General features: G+C 40.4%; 1 protein-coding gene across 1 annotated transcript in view; it reads left to right on the top strand.

Annotated features, from left to right (window-relative positions):
* The first annotated feature begins 7,219 nt into the window (after positions 1-7,219).
* The window catches only part of LOC126343983 (zinc finger protein 628-like), a 427,045-nt gene continuing 411,077 nt past the window's right edge, over positions 7,220-23,187 (top strand). The window contains exon 1 of the transcript XR_007565158.1: positions 7,220-7,337. The gene's annotated coding sequence lies outside the window, so the exon portion shown is untranslated. The remainder of the gene's footprint in view (positions 7,338-23,187) is intronic.

The raw sequence follows: 23,187 nt of genomic DNA, 5'->3' as shown, positions 1-23,187 counted from the left end.
CTTTTGTATGCAGTTACCTAGACTGCCCACATTTTCTCCTAAATCTGCCGCCTGATCCCGCTTCAGCCGATCCCATGTGCTCATTGAACTTCATGTTCTCACAAACTGTTACACCCAATTCCTCGTATGAGATAAGTGATATGGGATAACTGACGACAGATCCGACTCTTTCCTATTGTTATAAAGGACACACTTTTCCATCTCAGAACATTTAATGTACGTTATAAATTTTTCCATAACATTTTCGAGAGCTGATTGGATAGATGCGCGGTTTTTTCAGGTGTTAATAAGTTATCTGCAGAAAGGCTGAGCTTAATATTAATATTGTCGGCCATGTCGTTAACATGTAACGTGAACAGCAAGAGGCTAACACGCTTCTCTGAGAATCACGTGAAGCTTCTTCTACATCTGCCGATGACTCTCCATTGAAGGAAACAAGCTGCGTCAGCCCTATCGAGATATCCGAAATCAAGTCACAATTATCTTCTGATATCCCATATAGAAATCCTTTCGTTAACAAGTGTGGCTGTGTTACTGAGCCAAATGCTTTTCGGAAGTCAAGAAATATTGCAACCGCTATACTTATGGCGGAAAAAAAAGATAGATGGGACTATAGATCTACGCTGTGCGTTGTTTTGACGTCAGAGTGGGCGGAGCTTGCCCCCCATTTGAAATAGCTAAACGTTAGCAGATAACTGTTTACGATTTCTTCTTCTTTATTCTTCTGTCGTGTACACCCAATAACGATTTTAAATACTAGAAACTGCAATGCTTACATGAATAACATGGTGTCAGGAAGGCCATTTCTAACGTTTTTCTATTCTTATATGCGTATTTGCTCAAGTAGTACGACACATATGGCCTCGTTTGTGTAACTTGTTCTTTGTTGATATATTTAGAACAAATGAGAAGTGTTGTCAAAAGTATGCTTTCATAATCCCTTTAATTCCACTTCTACTGTATTTGTGTCGATAGCAAATGAAGCTGGAACTCTGAAACAAATGCTTATTTCCTTATTGATACTGCTTCTTGTTTGTTAAATTTTCATGTTTCGTACGTATGCACAAAAGTTTTAATGGTCCCATTTGAAAAAAAAGAAATAAAAGGAAAACCCTACGTATTCTTCGCTAGCCCATAAATTTGTGCGATGAGGAAGAACGTAAGGTGTGCTAACGTCTTTGTTTATGTCAACAAAGTGAACGGTCGTTGAAATGTCGAAGAAACTGAACTGCATAGAGGTGTAACTCCATGCAGAACACAGTTCTTGTATTGTTAGATTGTCAGTGCATTAGTTTCTACATCTTCTTACTTTGAAATTTTACATATGATGTGTCACTCAGCGTGTGGTCAATAACAGCAGCGTACAGGGTTAAAAAAAGATACAATTTTTATCCATGCTCTGGCATTGTGCAATACTATAAATATGCTTAAGGGAATGGTCACAAACAATTAGACGCCGTAAAATCGATATTTTGTCTTCATATGTATTTAAGTCATCCTCTTTATAATAATGATAACCTAATCCGTCTAACATATAGGCCTACCTTCCCAAGAGTAGTCTGTTTGCTTCTTTCCGTCAGTTTTTCGGGAATAACCAAACATACCACTGCTTAGTGGATAACTATCGATCATTAGACATAAAATAAATTTTTATAATTCGTACCAAGTTTGGTTCTTGAAATACGACATGTTTTGAATCACATGATAAACATCAATTTGAATACCTTAATCCGTCTTGAATACATTTCTGCTGATCTTTTCTACCTACATTCATCTCATGTCGACACACGTTTCTGTACACAATGTAATAAGGAAATTCGATTGAAACATAAGATATCATTTAATTCAATTTGAAATAAGACGTTAAAAACTACACTTCATAAGAGTTAATTACCGTGTAAAATAGTGATATTGTTTGTTTCCTGTCATTTGTTTGTCTGATAGATTCGTTTTTCCCCGGAACATAAAGAGGTCTGAAATTGGTATCAGATGACCGCCTGAAGGAAAAGAGGGAAATGCATCGCTCTGAGGAAAGTACGTCAGAGGAGCATGCAAAACAATGTGCGCAACATAACGAGAGGGACATCAGGAAAAGAATGAAGGTAATCGAAAGGTAATCATGAAGTTATTCAGCCCATTCAGGTGATGCGGCATCTCTGTGGTAGTGGAGCAAATTACTAACAAAAATAATATTGCAACATTCCGTGGTACACAGGATACACGATGATGTCAGAGACATAAGAACGCTCCGAGGGTCTCTTCATACATATAGTGCATTATAAATGGTTCGACTATTCAGAAGTATGAGGGCACTATACAAGCAGAATGACCTCGTCCATGACAACCAGCATAAATTCCGAAAACAGTGGTCACGAAAAGCCCAACTCTCGCTCTTTTCACACACTGAAATACCTGGGTCAGAGTATTAAAGTCATGGACGTAAAAAAAAAGAGAGTTATCATTACGATACACCGAGCGAGGTGACGCAGTGGTTAGTGCACTGGACTCCCATTCGGGTGGACGGTGGTTCGAACCCGCATCCAGCTATCCAGATTTAGGTTTTCCGCGATATCCCTAAATTTCTTCATGCAAATGCTGGGATGGTTCCTCTGAAAGGGCACGACCGATTTCCTTCCCCATCTCTGACACAATTGGAGCTTGTGCTCCTTCTCTAAGGACCCCGATCTCGATGGGACGCTAAATCCAATCATCGTTCCTTCCCTCATTAAGTCACAAACTTGAATCCGAAGTCTGCTATCTTACATAGCTCAAAACATTACGTTTGTGCGTTTATACCTCCATATTTCACCCCGCCGATACTTTCCATGGGACTCTGATGTGACAGTGCCCACTTTCGACCGTCAGGAACATCTGTCGACTTTTATGGTCGTATCCCAAAATAGCATATGGTGCTTTGATTGTGTGGAGACGTAGTTTTTCATCAAAAATGCCAGCTTGCGTCGTTTACGGGTGACTAGTCGATCGAATCTTAATCTGAAGTATGCAGGAATCGCATATCATTCGTAAGTGGAACCGTTCAAGCAATATTTTCTCTCGTGCACATGACTTACGGTTGTGTTGTTTACCTTATTCCTTCCAGTATTTTTCATAGCCTTCCAACCGCAAACGCTCCGACATCCGAGCCACACAGTATCAATGGCCTCGTCCCCGCACAGCAGACGGCTAAGTGACCGCTCTGGTTGTTGGTGCAGCATCTCATGCCCTAAAACACTCCCGCTGATAATTATTCGTCGTTGACATTTCCTGCCTCTTTAAAAAAGACTGTACCTAGAATAGCCGGAGATAGCGGTCAAATGTTGTGTGTGTGTGCGTGTTCGTGTGTGCTTTTCTTCCTTTTTAAAGAAGACTTTGGCCGAAAACTTATTTGAACACTATTTTCTTCGCGCCTGCCTGCTGCTCGGCGTGTGAGTAGCAAGAGTAGCAATCTAACCGCTTTATTGTGTAGTTATTCCCTCGTGAAGTTGGTTGTATATAATCCATTGCACTTCAACAGGAACAATGACGTACATATTTACAATACCAGGAGAAAAATAAAACCTTCATTACCCCACCTTAAGATTGTGTATAGTTCAAAGAGGCGTTCACACTGCTGCAACCGAAAGTTTTGATCACTTGCCGGTGGATATAAAATGCCTGACAGACACGAAAGTAAAATTTGAAACTAAACTGGAAACGTTTCTCTGTGACAACTTCTTCTATGCCGCAGAAGTCTATCTATTATTGCAATGTGTAAATGGTGGTGAATAACAATTACTATCAACTGTCTTTTTTCAATTAAAAAACCAAAAGAAACTAATATATAATAACCGTGGATGCAAATATCCGAAAAGAAAAAAATTATGTTAATATTAAACGACTCGTTCCGCGTTCATTAAGATTTGTCGTGTTAATAATACATGGAACATGAAACTAACTGCTGGTGTACCACGAAATGTGGTATGGACTTCATACGCCGAAAGTTTCAAAATGAAACTGAAAAGAAAAGTGAAGGAGATTATCAAAATAGACGTAGATTCATGCAATTAATCTTCACTACTTTAATACCTAAACATTAACGGTGTTTCAGTAGTGCATGATTAGTACTACTTTTTATGTCATTAATATTAATGCCATCTTTTTCATTCAACGATCAGAGATTATAATCGCACATGATTAAATCCAGAGTACCCAGTTGTTTATGAAATACAGATAGAAAATAGAAAAAAAATTATTCAGCTGCACTAATGTCAGGCTGACATTTTAAACTAAAAATATTACACATAGAAGTTAACGAGTTAGAAAATTCTACTGGGTGTCAACACTAATGCCACGTTAATGCTTTTCAAAGTGAAGGAGCAGCGAAGGAACTACAAAACAATGCTTATTAACTTTGACGACTTGTTGGCTGCGACAACTGAATTGAACTAAATGCCTTTCAAAAGAAGGATTTGTTGCATGGGCTGGGCAGTTGCCACTAGATGAATACGACCAACTGCTTAAACAACTCTCAAATGTAAGGACAGAAGAGATTTTAAGTACCCAAGGCTGAATCAAGGCAGTTCTCATATTTCAGGTTGTCACGTTGTTGCCGGCCTTCTACATCTACATGACTACTCTACAATTCACATTTAAGTGCTTGGCAGAGGGTTCATCGAACCACAATCATACTATCTCTCTACTATTCCACTCCCGAAGAGCGAGAGGGAAAAACGAACACCTAAACCTTTCTGTTCGAGCTCTGATTTCTCTTATTTTATTTTCATGATCATTCCTACCTATGTAGGTTGGGCTCAACAAAATATTTTCGCATTCGGAAGAGAAAGTTGGTGACTGAAATTTCGTAAAAAGGTCTCGCCGCGACGAAAAACGTCTATGCTGTAATGACTTCCATCCCAACTCGTGTATTATATCTGCCACACTCTCTCCCCTATAACGTGATAATACAAAACGAGCTGCCCTTTTTTGCACCCTTTCGATGTCCACCGTCAATCCCACCTGGTAAGGATCCCACACCGCGCAGCAATATTCTAACAGAGGACGAACGAGTGTAGTGTAAGCTGTCTCTTTAGTGGACTTGTTGCATCTTCTAAGTGTCCTACCAATGAAGCGCAACCTTTGGCTCGCCTTCCAGACAATATTATCTATGTGGTCTTTCCAACTGAAGTTGTTCGTAATTTTAACACCAAGGTACTTAGTTGAATTGACAGCCTTGAGAATTGTTCTATTTATCGAGTAATCGAATTCCAACGGATTTCTTTTGGAACTCATGTGGATCATCTCACACTTTTCGTTATTTAGCGTCAACTGCCACCTGACACACTATACAGCAATCTTTTCTAAATCGCTTTGCAACTGATACTGGTCTTCGGATGACCTTACTAGACGGTAAATTACAGCATCATCTGCGAACAGTCTAAGAGAACTGCTCAGATTGTCACCCAGGTCATTTATATAGATCAGGAACAGTAGAGGTCCCAGGACGCTTCCCTGGGGAACACCTGATATCACTTCAGTTTTACTCGATGATTTGCCGTCTATTACTACGAACTGCGACCTTCCTGACAGGCAATCACGAATCCAGTTGCACAACTGAGACGATACCCCATAGCTCCGCAGCTTGATTAGAAGTCGCTTGTGAGGAACGGTGTCAAAAGCTTTCCGGAAATCTAGAAATATGGAATCAACTTGAGATCCCCTGTCTATAGCGGCCATTACTTCGTGCGAATAAAGAGCTAGCTGCGTTGCACAAGAGCGATGTTTTCTGAAGCCATGCTGATTACGTGTCAATAGATCGTTCCCTTCGATGTGATTCATAATGTTTGAATACAGTATATGCTACAAAACCCTACTGCAAACCGACGTCAATGATATAGGTCTGTAGTTCGATGGATTACTCCTACTACCCTTCTTGAACACTGGTGCGACCTGCGCAATTTTCCAATCTGTAGGTACAGATCTATCGGTGAACGAGCGGTTGTATATGAGTGCTAAGTAGGGAGCTATAGTATCAGCGTAATCTGAAAGGAACATAATCGGTATACAATCTGGACCTGAAGACTTGCCCGTATCAAGCGATTTGAGTTGCTTCGCAACCCCTACGCTCTCCAGGAATCATAAATAATGTAATATGAACATAAGATCTATTAATTTTCCTTTTTAAACTATCTTCGTTTTCCGCTTCTAGGAGACGAGCGGACTGCTAGATATCCGTACCATTCTAAAGACGCAATTCTATAAAGCCACGTCAGGCTCATTTTCTTTCAAATTAGTAACTCCAGTGCAGTTAGATGAGTTAGATAATCAACTACGACGGAGCATCTTAACACCCCTATATCCTGAAACTCTGAGTCGCATTGATATACATTTTTATACATAAGTTACTTTAGCAACAAATTCGTAGGACGGGTGAGACGCGCTCTATATCAGCATTGCTTTCATACATCCAACTGAGAGATTTAAGCAATAATCGATATACTAAGCGCTAAGCGAACGCGAGTGAAGAGCAGTTCCATACAATAGTTCTACTGATAATGATTCGTAATCAACTCACTGAGGCTTTTAAAATTCTTTTAAGAGAGAAACAGCACTTTCATTTGAAGTTCATGAAGAAAAATATCAACTGGAATTACTAATTTGAAAGACGATGAGCCTGACGTGGTTCTATAGAACTGCATCTTTAGAATGGTATGGATCACGAGCAGTCCGCTCGTTTCCTAGGAGCGGAGAATGAATAGAGTTTAAATAGGAAAATGAACAAATCTTAATCAAACGACATTGAATTTATATCCAATAACATAATTTTCTGAGTCTAATCATCGAGATAACAGTGAAAACTACAGAGTACAAGGAATAAAAATGTTTCTGCATCGTAGCATCGAACTAAATAAAAACTTAAATCGAGAACGGGCAGAATACTGTGAGAAAAAGAGAAAATATTACACAATTAAATTGATATTGTCGACGTTAGTGCGTTTAGCGAGAACAACATAGGACGTTCTCGTCGTTATGGCCTTAGTGTGTACGTTATGTCAGTCCTGACCTACGAGTCCCCTTTTATAATACGATAAATGTTACGAAAGTGATCTAAGGTCGTAATATTCTGGTAAGTGCTCTCGAGGAGAGTGTCTTTACGAGTATCTTTGGATACTACATAGAGAATCTTTGAACCTGTAGCAAATGTTTATTGCCTGTCTGCAAACAAATGGCTTCTCAGTTTGTGAATGTGACTGCGCATCGGAGCAGTCCGTGTCTGTTCGACGAGCAGATGGACCACGCCGGGCGACGACACGGGAGCTGCCTCACCATTCATTCTTGCAGTCGACGTCCGCGAAGCAGAAGTAAGCACCTTGACAAATTTGCTTACTTTGTTGATTAAATAATTATTTCCGTGACAGTCACAGTTTGGTATCACACGTTGTCCAGAATGTTATGAAACAATTTTGATGTAACGGTAAACCAGGTTCTAAGTTACGAATGTCGTATTCAGGGGAATGAACAGCAGTCAATCACTAAGCCGTCTTCAATGTTCGTTCTCATATAGGAAACTCAGCTGTCTGATGGTTATTTTCGTAACAATACATCTAAGATGCAAAATAGGAAGGAAAGAACCTTAATACACAATTTACATTAGATTTTCCTTGCGAACACTTTCAACATTGTTCATTTCTAGTGGCTTCTGACGAATTTAGAAGAGGTGAGAGTCGTGACAAAAATTATACTAATTAGAAAACTGAATAAGCAACAGTTGGTCTACAGCATTAGTAATGTCTCCACATAAAATATCTGTATTGTAGACATAAAATACCAATATTATTTGCTTTTTAAGGGTTCACGCTGAAAGATATATGTTCGTCTATTCAAAAGAACTAGATGGATCATAGCTATTTTTCGGCTGATGATACTGGGTTCCATATATTGTGTTTGATTTGATGTAATACCTACTTCCTGATTATCTGTGATGGACTCGTCGTTCGTCGTTGATGTAGAATTGATTAATTACTTGACGACGTTTGTTTCAGCAGGAAGTGTAGAAACAGCTGCAAATTGGTATCACTTTTAAGCAAAAGCCGAAGGATTTGCAGTTAGCTATGGAAATCCTGACACGTTAGACGGACTGGTGTTAGAGAAATGCAGAATCTAGCAGTCAGTGAAATTCTGATTAATTCTTTTGATGACAACGCCGAAATAGTATGTATTTTCAACGTTAAAACTGATGTGATGTACATCTGGCCCTCATACCAAATTTCTGTAAAATTATCACACTTACATGTTGAGTCATTTCATCACGTCTATGGGATGAGAAAGCAATTGTGACTGTGTAGGAGGAATACATGAGTCGGAAGCCGATGAATTTTAAAAGAAAAATGTTATTTTATGAATGTAACATGAGCTCTGATTAGTCAGCTTCACAAAATGATCGGATTCTATGTATCATATTTACGTATTCAGCTGAAAGTCTATAAATATAAAATCAATGAAAAAATCGGGCGAGTTTCTGTATTACTAAAACGCTATCCCGGAAACCGGAACATAGAACAAATGCACCATGAGGAGAACAGAAACCCGATTTTTTCTATTTCAAGTTATTATTGATTGAATTAATAAATTAAAAATGGTGTCATAATATACCCATTAAGAGGTAGATCTTATGTTAGAAGTTTAGCGCAGTAGCACAAGTATTACAGTTACAAATTGTGTGTTTGTCTTAAGGCAGCGTAACTGATGGCCCTCCAATATACGAATTTCACTCACGGGGTATTTGGGAGTAAGACCACTTAGCGACTTCCAACGAAGGCTAAAACCATTTTGAACCTTTACGAAACTTTGTCTTGCTGACACACGCGACCTCCAACAAATTGGTGGAAAGAAGGAAGTTCGTCATTTACTATATTTTCACTGTTCATGTAGTTACCATTCAGCGTTAGACATGACGTTTTAATTTATTACTTCTTTACCACTGATGCTATCTGCATTAAATTTTGTATACAGTATCTACACATATCACTGAATGTACCCGGAACATTATCACTTAATATAAGCTACGTGATCAAAAGTATCCGGACATTTGACTGAAAATGACTTACAAATTCGTCGCTCCCTCGGTATGCTGGAATTCAATATGTTGTTGGCCCAACCTTAGCCTTGATGACAGCTTCCACTCTCGCAGGCATACGTTCAATGAGGAGCTGGAAGGTTTCATGGTGAATGGCAGTCCATTCCTCAAGGAATGCTGCACTAACGAGCGATATCGATGTCGATCGGTGAGGCCAGGTACGAAGTTGGCATTCAAAAACATTTCAAATGTGTGCTATAGGATTCAAGTCAGGACTCTGTTCAGACCAGTCCATTACAGGGACATTATTATCGTGAAACCACACAGCCACAGGCCGTGCATTATGAACAGATGCTCGATCGTGTTGAAAGATGCAATCGCCATCCCCGAATTCCTCTTCAACAGTGGGAAGCAAGAAGGTGCTTCTGACATCAATGTAGGTATGTGCTGTGATAGCGCCACGCAAAACAAGAGGTGCAAGCCCCCTCCTTGAAAAACACAACCACACCATAACACCACCGCCTTCGAATTTTACTGTTTGCACTATGCACGCTGGCAAATGACGTTCACGGGGCATTCGCCATACCCACATCCTTCCATCGGATTGCCACATTGTGTACCGTGATTCGTCACTCCACACAACGTTTTCCCACTGTTCAGTCGTCCAATGTTTACGCTCCTTACACCAAGCGAGGTGTCGTTTGGCATTTACCAAAGTGATGCGTGGCTTATGAGCAGCCGCTCGACCATGAAATCCAAGTTTTCTTACCTCCCGCATAACTCTCATAGTAGTTAAAGTGGATCCTGGTTCAGTTTGGAATTCCTGTTTGATGATCTGGGTAGATGTCTGCCTGTTAGACATTACGACCATCTTCAACTGTCGGCTGTCTCTGTCAGTCAACAGAAGAGGTCGGCCTCTACACTTTTGTGCTGTACATGTTGCTTCACGTTTCCACTTCACTATCACATCGAAAACAGTGTACCTAGGGATGTTTGGGAGTGTGGAAATCTCGCGTACAGACGTATGACACAAATGACACCCAATCACCTGACCACGTCCGTGAGTTCCACGGAGCGCCCCATTCTGCTCGCTCACGATGTCTACGCCCCTGATATGGAGTACCTGGCAGTAGGTGGCAGCACAATGTACTTAATATGAAAAACCTATGTTTTGGGGGTGTCCGGATACTTTTGATCACATAGTTTACCTGCAAAATTATATCATCATACTGCTACGTACAGTTCACGAGCTGTGACTCATGAACACTGAGATCCGTGAGAAACTAAGTTTTGCTTAAAACTAAGCGCTCACAACACTTAGCGACTTCCAACATACTTTAACCATATTTCAAACATTACCTAAATTTCTCTTCCTTACATGCATAAAGACAAATTTGTAAAACATTAAGTCAATTCTAATCAGACGCTTGAAGCTGTTTTATTAACGTGACTTATTATTTAAAGACTCGAGGGTTTACTGGCTGTGGTCTAACATACACCTATTAGGTGACATTAATGTGTGATGCGTCCAGCCTCTCCCATTAAGGAGGTTTGAACTCTGCTGGGGTCACTTTCAGTAAGGGGTCTGAATATCTGTGGAGGAATAGCAGCCCATTCCACCTCAAGAGCCGAAACTAGAGAAGACAGTGCTGTTGGATGCTCATGTCTGCAGTGACGTTGAAGTTATAATTCATCCTAGAAGTGTTCCATTAGGTTCAGGTAGGGACTCAGGACAGGCCTGATCAATTCAAGAATGTTAATATTCACAAACCGTTGCCTCACGGATGCTGCTTTATAACTGATACAACCAGTTATCATCACCGACTTGATCTTCTACTGTACGCAGTGCACAGAGCTGTAAAACGTGTTCATATCATTCCGCAGTTAGTGTTAACTTAAATGCTATAAGGCGACCACACCCTAGAAACGCAAAACACACTTTTTACCGTATGGTGGTTAGGGAGGGTTATAATGTGAATTGCTAAGAACTGACGTAGTTATGCAGATCCGCGTTTAGCCGCAACAGAAATTGTAAGCCCAGAAACTCAGGCAGGTATGGGCGCCTGCGGGTTAAGAAACGTCGTGGCAGTTATGGAACATTGATTTTAGATTAATTCCGTGGAGTTTTGGTGTACAGCTTGATATTTACCTCGTCTTCCCAACGATGTACAACAATGCTACGTTGTCTATTCTCACTTCGTGTTACATTCTTCTCCGAGAAGGCCAATTTAAAAATAAAAGTCCTTGTCGCATCGAGATGTGCAGATTAGCACGTAGCTCGCTGGTAAGAATGAAAACTTTCGAATTCCACATATTACAACTTTTAATTAGCATACACATGGAGCAGTGCAGGAGAGACGTACGTCTTTATCACACCTGCTCAAAGGGCGAACAGACACCGAGATCGGTGAAAAAGAAAAGAGTTGAGGTACACAAAAAAGATTGATAGTAAAGCTTTCACTTTTCTCTCAGACAGAATCATACCACACCTACCATACCTTTTCCGCACGGGCACGGCGGAATAAGAATCATTACAAATATTGATTTATGTGTGTAGGCCATTTAAAGAATCTAATAACAGTAACACCACCTCCTCCGCTCTTCACTGTGGACGCTACACGTTGGGGGGAAATCCTTCTGGCAGTTAGTCACGGGTTATAGTGTGATTCATCTTTCCAAATCATTCGTTTCCAACTATCCACTGTTCAATGGCCTAAATCTTTAAAATACCTCAAGCGTTGCATGCGGCTTCCGGGGGACTTCTCGGCCGTTATAGCCCTCTGTTTCTCCTTACGCACTATCGTTGTGCTGCCTGAACTGACGGTGTATCTCACGAGTGATTCATTCTCCTGATTTCAGACGATTTCTTCTACCGTCCTCCGCAGTGGTCGATGGCGCCGGTACGTCAGTATACATGAGGTCCATATGGTTTTAGTTTAGCTATGGTGTTCATTTGCGTATTCCACTACACAGTCACATCGTTAACAGTTGAATTTCACAGTTTTCGAAGGGTTGTAATGTCGCTGATGGATATCTCACTCAGCTAGCAAACAATGATTAGACCACTTTCGAAGTCACTAAGCTCTCCTAAGCTACCCATTCTGCACCTCTATGAAGACAATACTCCCCGCCCCTTTTATACGGCGGGCACATCTCTCATTACATCTAGCACTCAATTCCGCATTACTTAAAGCTGTCCAGATATTCCTTTATTAGAACATGTATTTACGCCATTAGATATATTGTGTATTATCACGTATAACTGAGAAGTAGAAGAATTTTATCAATGAAGTAATTGCGTATTATAGTGATAATGTTCCCACATCGTATAAGTTTTCCTTTTTTAATTAGTTTTATGACTAGTCTGATGGGGCTGGACACAACTTCCTCTCCTGTCTTAACGTCTTAATCTCTGAATAGCACTTATAACAAACGTCCTCAGTTATTTGTTTGATACATTCTCGTATAGTCTTTCCTTATCTTTTATGTAAACTACAGTTCCCGTTAATACTGTGAATGTTATTCCTTCATATTTTAATATTACGTCCTATCGTCCTGTCCCCTCCTCTAGTCAGTATTGTCCACATATATCTTTTGTTCTTGCTTCGTCTTGACTAAATTATTTTGATTCTGAAGTATAAGAATTCCTTCGCGTTCGCTACTGCACAGTTCTCCATTTCCACGTGAACTTTGTCGTTATTCTTTATTTGGTTTATTCTGAATTCATATTGTGTGACCATTTTATACCATTCAACATCGTCCATAATCAAACGTCACTTTTCTGAGGATATCATATTCATCAGATAGTAATAACATTGATATCCTGTGAGTTATCTTCATTTTGTAAAACGTAATGTTTGATTTATATTTCTGAAAACGATGGGGTATATTTTAAAACGGAAGATGAGAACTTCCAGCTAATGTTATTTTTTATATCAGAATAAGGCTTTGCGTACGCTCATTTGAGATGAGGTGCGAACTTCGAGGAAGATTTGGAAATTCTACTACTCTTTCTGAGCACCAACTTTTTGAAACGTAAGGCGACTATCACTCACTAAGCAATCTTAAATTTTAATCTTTCTGCAGCTGACTCAAGCATCATTAAGTAATGTGTGAGATATCTGTTAGTGCTAATGACTTCATAAAACGAAGTACCTTAATTATTAAGTACTTCACGTGTTTGTCGTAGCACTATAGTTTTCCATTTTTTGAGAATGAGAGAACGAGTGACTCGGAGAATGTATATAAAAATTAAGTAAACTTTGCCTCATATTTGCATTTGTGGCACAAGAACTGAACATCGTAACCATGGTCTTTTCGCGTTAATTGACCAAAGTAACATAAATTGAAAATATTTTACCACCTTTTACTTACCGTGCAATGGAGCGGTTTGAAAAAAGATGGAATCATTTTGCGCGAATGTCGCTCTAACCGTAGAACTTGGTTTACTTCAGCTTCTAGCTGTTTAGCAATCTGATACAGAAACAGCACTCTAGCCAAAGTTAAGATCTACTGCAGAGAAGCAACATAACGATGTTCGTTTAGATAATGCTCGCCGCTGGATATAACTACCTCTTAAATATGATCCTATCTGCTTGGCAGCAGTCGTGAGTGCTGTTACCACTTGTGGCAGACGGACATTTATTGTGGCCGAGGTTCATTTCTGAGCGTTAGTGTATCTTTCTGCATCGCTCGCTACAGTTCCGTGTAACTGCACTTGTTTTTTATGGTTTTGACAATAGCTGTGGATTCTTAAAGCGCGTGATTATGTTCTCCAGAATGATCTGACGTCTTCTCTTTATGCTACAATTCATACACATGTGTAACGTTTCTTAGCGAGCAACAACTTTTAGCTAGCGTCCAATTACGTTTATTAACCAACTGTGGCGGCCACAGTTTGCCATCCTGTATTTCAGTATTTTCTTGTACTTATCCCTCTCTCTCCCTCTTTCCATACCCTGTTTTCAAACACACGTCACTGCAATAGCAGCGTGACCTACACAGTCGAAATGCGACAGTATCACAGACCTTTTGTCAGAGATCGATCATTTACCGTCACCCTGACCGACGAACACTCCCTCTTTTACGTCATCGAAGCATACAATAAATTGTTTACCCTTTTACAATTAATCTGACTCCTCCTTCCCACATATCATAGTGTTTTCGTGGGTCTGTTCTTTCCAGTGATAAGAGAGTAAGTTTCTGAGTCCATGTATACGTTATCCGTAAAGGGATATTGGACAGTGGTATAATAAATTTAAACGTCATGAACAATGCGGCAGTTTTCATGCGTCTCAGTGTTAAGAAGTCATATCTCCTTAACTATGTGTGGTACCGTGGTTCAAATGGCTCGGAGCACTATGGGACTTAATATCTGAAGTAATCAGTCCCCTAGAACTTAGAACTACTTAAACCTAACTAACCTAAGGACATCACACACATCCATGCCCGAGGCAGGATTCGAACCTGCGATCGTAGCGGTCGCGTGCTTCCAGACTGGAGCGCCTAGAACCGCTCGGCCACACCGGCCGGTTTGTGGACCGTGATATACATCTGTAGGTGCATTAAGCTCCGTATGTAGATACTTTATACGAAGATTATTTCGAATACAGTAACTAGCACAAAAATAATACATATGAATATCATGCACGATGCGATAGTTCGTCGCACATCTCATTGTTTACGACGTCATACGTCCTGAACTAAGGTAGCTAGGTGTTGCCTAACAGTAAAGGATAGCATCAGGTTACCTTCCTTTCGGAAAGCGGTTGCACTCATCGACTTTTATATTGACTTGTAAATTATAGATTGCTGCAATCAGAGGCACTTTTTAAATTTTATTATGCAGAACTAGATATCGGCTTCAGTGAAACCCGACCAACAGGGATATACATGTTCTGAACGAAAATAATAGTGCTTTGAGAATGGCTAGCTTCTAGCCGAAATCTAGATCTGCATAATAAAGTTTAAAAAGGACGACTGTTTGCTGTAATCAAAAATTTACACGTATAGGATATGTAGAAGAAGTTTGTTTGAAATCCCCGCAATGGCTTAGGAGGACATTGGAACTCTCACACACTCACACACACACACACACACACACACACACACACACACACTCGTAGATAAGGAAATTATTATCACCTGAATGTTTATTCTGTTTCATCCACTATATTAAACACCATCAGGGGTATTTATGTTTCTTATTATTTCGTATGCCCTTGGACTCTTGTGTAGTCACTGGGTGAAAACAGTATAGGTTTCCAGTTGACTGTGTAAAACCTCGTACTTCTTGCTGCGTCAGTTCATGGTAAAACTTGGAGTTCACAACGATTTCCGCCATCGTCATCGTCAGGAGCAACAGCCAGTTGATCCTGAATATCACGACGGTAGAAATCATTGAAAGACGTCCGAGAATGTTTTATACAACGCACCGTTCGAAAGACTTCTTCAAATTGTTTTTCACGTGTCTGGTGAAACACCTAATTATGTCATACATCCACTGAAAATCTATAGTCTGTACATCTAGAGTCTATGCAAGCAATGTCTGTTTGAAATTAAAATAAACATTCAGTTTTCAAAACAAGGTTAATATTATTCACAGCGACATGAAGCACATAACTGAAGGCGCAGCTGGTGAAGAACGGTTGCAGATATTAACAATATAGGAATGTCAATGACATCTGATGATGATACTCAACGTGTTAGAATTATTATCTGCCAGTTTAACATTATATATGGGGATGAGAGGCCTACATCTGGAATCTTTACGGTTACGAGGGAAACTAGTAACAAGACTCAAACTTCATTTCCTGGTGTAATTTTAAGTTTTCTGTACAAATAAGGAGAAACTGTAGCATCCATCAAAGTGAAGAATTGACGGAAATGCCAGTAGCTTATTACGTAATGAGTTCGTCACGATAATTCAATCTCTATGTACGACTGAAAAAAGTATTCTGATATGAATGGAAACCATTATTACCTCATTTTGCTAAACTTGTTTTAATTTTGACTTCGTGAGTTGATGAATGCATCAACTACTGAAAAGTCTTTACAAATGGCTGAAATGAGACAAATCATGCAGAACGAGTAGAGAGTTCACCAGTAATTTTAATTTAGATTTTTAAAATATCAGGTTCAGAGTGAAGGAGGATTTTAAAGCACCGCTAACGGCGAGTTCACGACGACTGAGTGCGCGGTGTAAAGAGAGCACAGGAAAGGAATCTCAGCGTACAAACAGGATGTAGACATAATTCGCACAGACATCAATAGACAATGACTGACAGGGAAGCTATGCGCAAACGGAACGCTCGGTAGTTGAACTTCAGCTGCGCGCGCGGATAGAGAGCCTGGAGGGGATGGGGCAGTAGGTGACGGCAGCAGCGAGGGAAGGTCAGAGAGGCAGATCGATATTTCTAGTATCGACTGTATTAGAGAGCGCGAGCGGGCACGCCGCGTGCGCCGCCCCTGCAGCGCTGCCGAACCACCGGAAATCGATATCGCGCCCTGCATTATTGAGCCGTAATTGCGTGAGTTGTCGCAAGATGGCGGCCGGGCGGCGCGCGGCAACTTGTTAGATATGAGGGGAGGCACCTACTTGTTGCTCTCGCCTGCTGATGCTGTTCGCGCTCAAAGGTAAGCCGGCGCACCAGCGCGTAGTCTCCTGCTGTACGACACGCCACCTGTTACTGCCGCTCCGTGTTCAACCAGTGCTCCGTTACACTCTCAGTTACACGTGCGCCCAAAATGTTCGCGATACTCCGTAATACGACTGACACTAGTAATTTACAGAACAGTGCTCGTTGTAAGACAGACGATTTCAACTATTAGTAGCTTCGGTGACCGTTTTTTAATCAAGAAACATCACCGTGTGTAAACTGTGCTGTTTTGTTGGTTATGTTCAGTATCAGGTATTCTGAAAATCGAGGTGAGTTCTTGCAGTAGGTGAAACGAACAACGAGCTACTTTGAGTTCGAAGAGAAAGTTTATTTTCACACAGATGTCCTCATATACATCTCTTATGCAGTGCTGACGACCCGTTTGTCGGCAGTTTCCAGTCGCAGCGAACATTTTTTGGAATGATTTGGTAAAAAACGGAGTCGTTTTTCAGTTACTTTTGTTAGCCGACGAAACTGCTCCCGTTTCGCGGAATTAACAAGGACACTTTTCGACTTCTGGAAACATGGTCAGTGCTGATCACAACTAAACTGAAATGATCGCATGCCACCTTTGGCCGGGAAGCCCTGTTTGGTGTTACTACACGCCTAGTGTTAGTCCTTTTTATTTGACGCCACTTGGGCGTCGATGATGATGGATCTAACCCGCGACTCGACAATCTAAAGGCAACAATGTTAAACACTTTTCTTGTTTTAGATTTTGTTCGTCCTGCCTTAGATCTGTTTCTTCGTCATATTTTCGTCAGTGGCCTGGGCGGATGTCGCACATCATTATTCAGTTTAAATATGAGATCTTCACTTTGTTCTCTTTTTATCTTTTATTTTTGTTACAGAGTATTGCTAGTCCTCTGACCGAACACGAACAGTTACCGTCACGGCTAACCAGTGGACCGCGATTTGTTGGCTAGAGCATCATATTGACCCCGCTACTTAGTCACATAGGCCCTTACACAGAATAATGACGATGTTCCGTCATGCTTGACAAAATATCTCTGTTCAAAGATTGGCAAAAATCAGTCAATGTAGAGAAATATAAGGGTTTGCACTTCACAAAGTGTAAACCTCTGTGTTGATTAATTACGCGTCGTTTGTGGAATTAATAGCGTCATTTTTGGAATTACTGGCATCAAGCAAATTACTGCAAGAAAACGTTTACTGCAGTATTAAATGAGAGATCATACAGCATTAATTATAATCACATCAGACCGTTTGCGTTCACTCATTGTTTGTATAGTGACGTATTACCGCTTATCAACAACAAAGTGATTATTGTAAGCATTAGGTCTAGTGTAGTGCGTAGATTAACAGCAAAATGATTGACACAGTCATTTCGATTAAATGTCTTGAAGTGACGCTGCAAAGCGGTATCACATGGAACAAGCATGTGAGGACTGTGGTAGGGAAGGTGAATGGTCGACTTCGGTTTACTGGGAGAAATTGGGGAAAGTGTGGTTCATCTGCAAAGGAGACCGCAGATACGAAGCTAGTGTAACCTATTCTTGAGTACTGCTCCAGTATTTGGGTCGACATAAAATCGTATTAAAGAGAGACATCGGAGAATTTCAGAGGTGGGCGGCTAGATTTCTTACAAGTAGTTCGAACAACATGCAAGCGTTACGAAACAAAGCCGACGTTCTATTTGAGCAAAAATATTGAGATAATCGACATTTGAAACTGACTGCAGAACGATTCTGCTCCCACTGAAATACATTTCACGCAAGTACCACGAAGTTAAGATACGGTAATCTGAGGTTCATACGAAGGCGCATACACAGTCGTTTTTCCCTCGCTCTACCAGTGGAACTGGAAAGTTAATGGCAAGAAGTGGTACAGGGTACACTCCGCCAGGCGCCGAACGGTATCTTGCGGGGTATACAGGGTGGCCCATTGATCGTGACCAGGCCAAATATCTCACGAAATAAGCGTCAAACGAAAAAACTACAAGAACGAAAGATGTCTTACATGAAGGCGGAAACCAGATGGCGCTATGGTTGGCTCGCTAGATGACGCTGCCATGGTATCGTGCTTCGACGACCAATCCACCTGTCTTGAAATATGCTATTCAGTACCGCTTCAACCACACGGGAGCTATGTGCCGGACATCCATCATGTTGGAAGTACATCGCCGTTCTGTCATGCAGTGAAACATCTTGTAGTAACATCGGTAGAACATTACGTAGGAAATCGGCATACATTGCACCATTTAGATTGCCATCGGTAAAATGGGGGCCAATTATCCTTCCTCCCATGATACCGCACCATACATTAACCCGCTAAGGTCGCTGATGTTCCACTTGTCGCACCATTGTGAATTTTCGGTTGCCCAATAGTGCATATTATGCCGGTTTACGTTACCGCTGTTGGTGATTGACTCTTCGTTGGTAAATAGAACGCGTGCAAAAAATCTGTCATCGTCCCGTAGCAGTGGCACGTTCAAAGTCGTCGCCATGCAATTCCTGGTCCATAGAAATATGGCACGGGTGCAATCGATGTTGATGTAACATTCTCAACACCGAAGTTTTTGAGATTCCCGATTCTGGCGCATTTTGTTTGCTACTGATGTGCGGATTAGTCGCGACAGCAGCTAAAACACCTACCTGGGCACCATCATTTGTTGGAGGTCGTGTTTGACGTTTGACATGTGGCTGAACACTTCCTGTTTCCTTAAATAACGTAACTATCAGGCGAACGGTCCTGACACTTGGTGGACGTCGTCCAGGATACCGAGCAGCATACATAGTACACGCCTGTTGGGCATTTTGATCACAATAGCCATACATCAATACGATATCGACCTTTTCTGCAATTGGTAAACGGCCCATTTTAACACGATTAATGCATCATGACGCAAATACCGTCCGCACTGGCGGAATGTTACGTAATACCACGTACTTATACGTTTGTGACTATTACAGCGCCATCTATCACAAAGCGAAAAAAGTGGTCCAACTAAAACATTCATATTTCTTTACGTACACAAATATGTAATGAAAATGGGGGTTCCTATTTTTAAAAAAAACGTTTGACTTATTGCAGCGCCATCTAGCGGGCCAACCATAGCTCCATCTGGTTTCCCCCTTCAAGCTACATGAGTTTCGTTCTTTGTAGTTTTTTCGTGTGATGCTTATTTCGTGAGATATTTGGCCCGGTCAGTATCAACTGACCACCTTATATATGCTGATGCAGAAGTAGAACGCCGAACTCTTGCACAGAAAGGATGCTTGCATGGTCTAGGGCTCATTTGCTCGCAATAAATGCTGGCAATCCCAGAAATATGCGATATCCTTCAAGCAATTCTTCTCACGATTTTGCAGAAATAAATTTTAGGGGTGGAATCCGACAACATTTCTCATCTGTCACAAGTCACACAAAAGTGGGCTAGGACAGAGAAATGAAAGAAATCATCTTGGAATGGGAAGTAATCTTTGCGATCGGTGCAACGGAAGTAACCTCTTCCACGTACCTTTCGATGTACGCGAATAAACAGAAAAAAAACGTAGAGGGAGGAAAACGTGAGTTAGAGAAATACAAGATGCTATAAGACTGACGACTTTTAGTGATCAAGGAGTTTTAAATGAAGAATTTACTTTTTGCGTCATAAGCAGCACTCTTTGTACTATATGAATATATGCATTGTTTTAATATTTGGGTTTAACATCACTGAAGATACTAATTTAGCCACGGCAATCAGAATTCATGATCAATGTCTATGATAAAAGAACCTGAGGGAAATTATGATTTGCCTCAAAATTGTTGCTTAGCAGGAATGGTATGGTTCTTTAAAAGTTCCTTGTGAAATACGTCATCTTCAACATTTCGACACCTTGGATTCATTGTTATCAGCCATCCCTCGTACTGTCCCGACTTGGACCCATCCGGCTTTCATCTGTTTAAAAAATTTAAAGAACACCTTCGAGGACTTCGCTTTGATGGTGATGAAGTGCTGCAAGTGGAGGTGGGGTTGTGGCTCCTTCAACTAAGTCCAACATTCTATAGTGACGGTATCAACAGACTGGTCTCTCGTGCAAGAAATACGTTCGTGCCAGTGTGATTACGTTAAGAAGTAAATATGTAGACGTGAAGAATACACATTTAGAATGTTAGTGACGTTTGTTCATTTGAAAGGCTTTACGAGTTATCGTCTTGTGGTGTTGCAGTATTTGTTATGTCCGTGGACGAGGAATTCTGTCTTATGCAAGATACCTTTTCAGTTTCGTTTTACCCAGACATATTTCAGCACTTTCTGTACTATTTTCAGTGGGTTATTTTATTTTCTTTGTTTAAAAAACAGTTTTACACTAAAAAATAAAATAACCCACTGAAGATAGCAGAAAATGCGCTGAAACATGTCTTGAGTAAAACGAAACTGAAAAGGTGTCTTGCATAAGGCGGAATTTCTCGTCCTAAAACCTACTTTTCAGCATGTCCTCACATATTCAGAGACGAAGTGAAGTTGAGTATATACATGTAAAACGAAGATATGTTTACACAGTAAAGACGAAATGAGCTGCTTTCAGAGATTGTGATCAGTCAGTGGTGAAACAATCGCTAGTTCGCGCTTTTTTCTTGTACAATCAACAGCAAATTTTGAAACTCAATAAAAACAGTCTCTATCGCGTTTCCAGATTTTTATTTGTTGGCAAACAGTTTCGGTTCTTTCCTCGGACCATCTTTACGGCTGCTGGTGGAGGCAGACGGAGTGAGATCCGCAGAAGTCATGGTTCGAGGAAAAGGCCGAAACCGGTTGTCAACAAATAAAATATCTGAAAACGCAATCGAGACTGTATTTGTTGATTTTTAACATTTTATAGCGATCGCTGTGCTTCAGTCAAGAATGATTTCTAAAATTTTGACTACAAATTGACCACTTTCAATGTCAGAGACATACGACGTTTCCGTAGCAAGAGGGCTTATTTCCTTTTTGCGGTATGTATCAAGCCTATGTACAAACTATCCTAAGCATTTAGAGTGTACCCTATACAGATGGTAGAAGATGATAACATGAGAACATTGATACAAGGAATTAATAGTAATTATTAGGCAGTTTTTATTAAAATAAACAACTTACGAGACATAAAGCAACAATTTAAACTCATAACAACTGTAGCGACCGACACATGAAGTGCATGCGCATAATACAATCAATTGATAAAACTGACATCAAGGTTCATAATTATTGGGCTCTATTGCTTCCACACGTCGTTATGGGTTGTAACTGCCTCTTGAGCTGTACTCTACACTCTGTATTCTACTGAGAGTGAGTCGCACGGTAAAGTTAACTGGTGCTTGTTGGTGGATCACCTACCAAGCAATCTAAGACCATCGCCTCGCATTCCACCATGCAAACATTTCTTTCTAGCGATCCTTGGCCAACTCTTTGTAGCTTGAACTACCCAGTTTCTCGGAAGTTCTATCCTCTGCGATAGATTTCATCCTGTTAGAATGACGCCTTACCAAATTTCTGTCTTACATTCGTTCAACATTCCAGACACTACATCTTTTGAAACCCTGCAGTAAATGCATGTCTGCAAGTTCCTATAAAAATAATAATTAATCTTCGAGGCCGTGCACTCAAAACAGTGACTGACACCATCATGGAAATTTCACAGATATTTGAGTTTTTGTTATTAAGAGAACGCTGCAGCAGTCCCTGCGGGAGACAGCTATCTGGTAGTTAGGATCTTTCGCCAACTGCATGATTTTGACCTTAGTTGTTTGTGACGATATTTACACACGAAACACTTCTGTATTTCACGTGCTGTGAGCTGAAATGGTATTTATCCTTTTTTCCGCATTACGGAATACAGTGAGATAATCTACTGCTAATATTTTAGAGAGGTATGAAAAGTTATACATGTCTACGAACGACTCTGTGGGGTATTGTACTTCCTTTATAAAAATAGATTAAATTTTTGTTATTCATCTTACTGTGGTTATTCAGGAAGTAGTTTCGAGTATCTTGCATCATCAATTTCATCGTCTCTATCAGTATGTTACGGATTGCTAACACACACATTATTTCGTTTATCACGCAGAATCTGAGTTATTTTTTGTAGCGCCATATGTGAGATGACATAAATACATACGATGTATCTCTCGTGCTCCAGAACAGTGGTATCGGTAAAACCTCTTTTAAGCATGTTTCTAAATAACTGACCTTTTTTATCTTATTAAGTGCATTAAAAATGTTATTTAATGCTGGTTACCTCATTGTTATTAACCAGGCCAAACCTGCGTTGGAAACCATGAGCTGCTTTGACAAAACATTATCACCGATGCAGACGTATTTCGTGTGCATTGTGACATCCTCATCCTTAGTTACAATGACACCACAAATATTTATCAACTAGTCTGTATGAGAGTGAATGTATACGACCACAATTTTCAGCCACAGTCCCATTTTCACTTAGCAAAGAAAGGCCAAAAACTCAACCCGTTGGTTAATCAAATCAAGAAAGA

The sequence above is a fragment of the Schistocerca gregaria genome, chromosome 1 (assembly GCF_023897955.1).
Source record: "Schistocerca gregaria isolate iqSchGreg1 chromosome 1, iqSchGreg1.2, whole genome shotgun sequence".
NCBI classification, from domain to species: domain Eukaryota; kingdom Metazoa; phylum Arthropoda; class Insecta; order Orthoptera; family Acrididae; genus Schistocerca; species Schistocerca gregaria.
The sequence above is the reverse complement of the archived record's forward strand: the minus strand, read 5'-3'. Positions and strand labels throughout refer to the sequence as shown.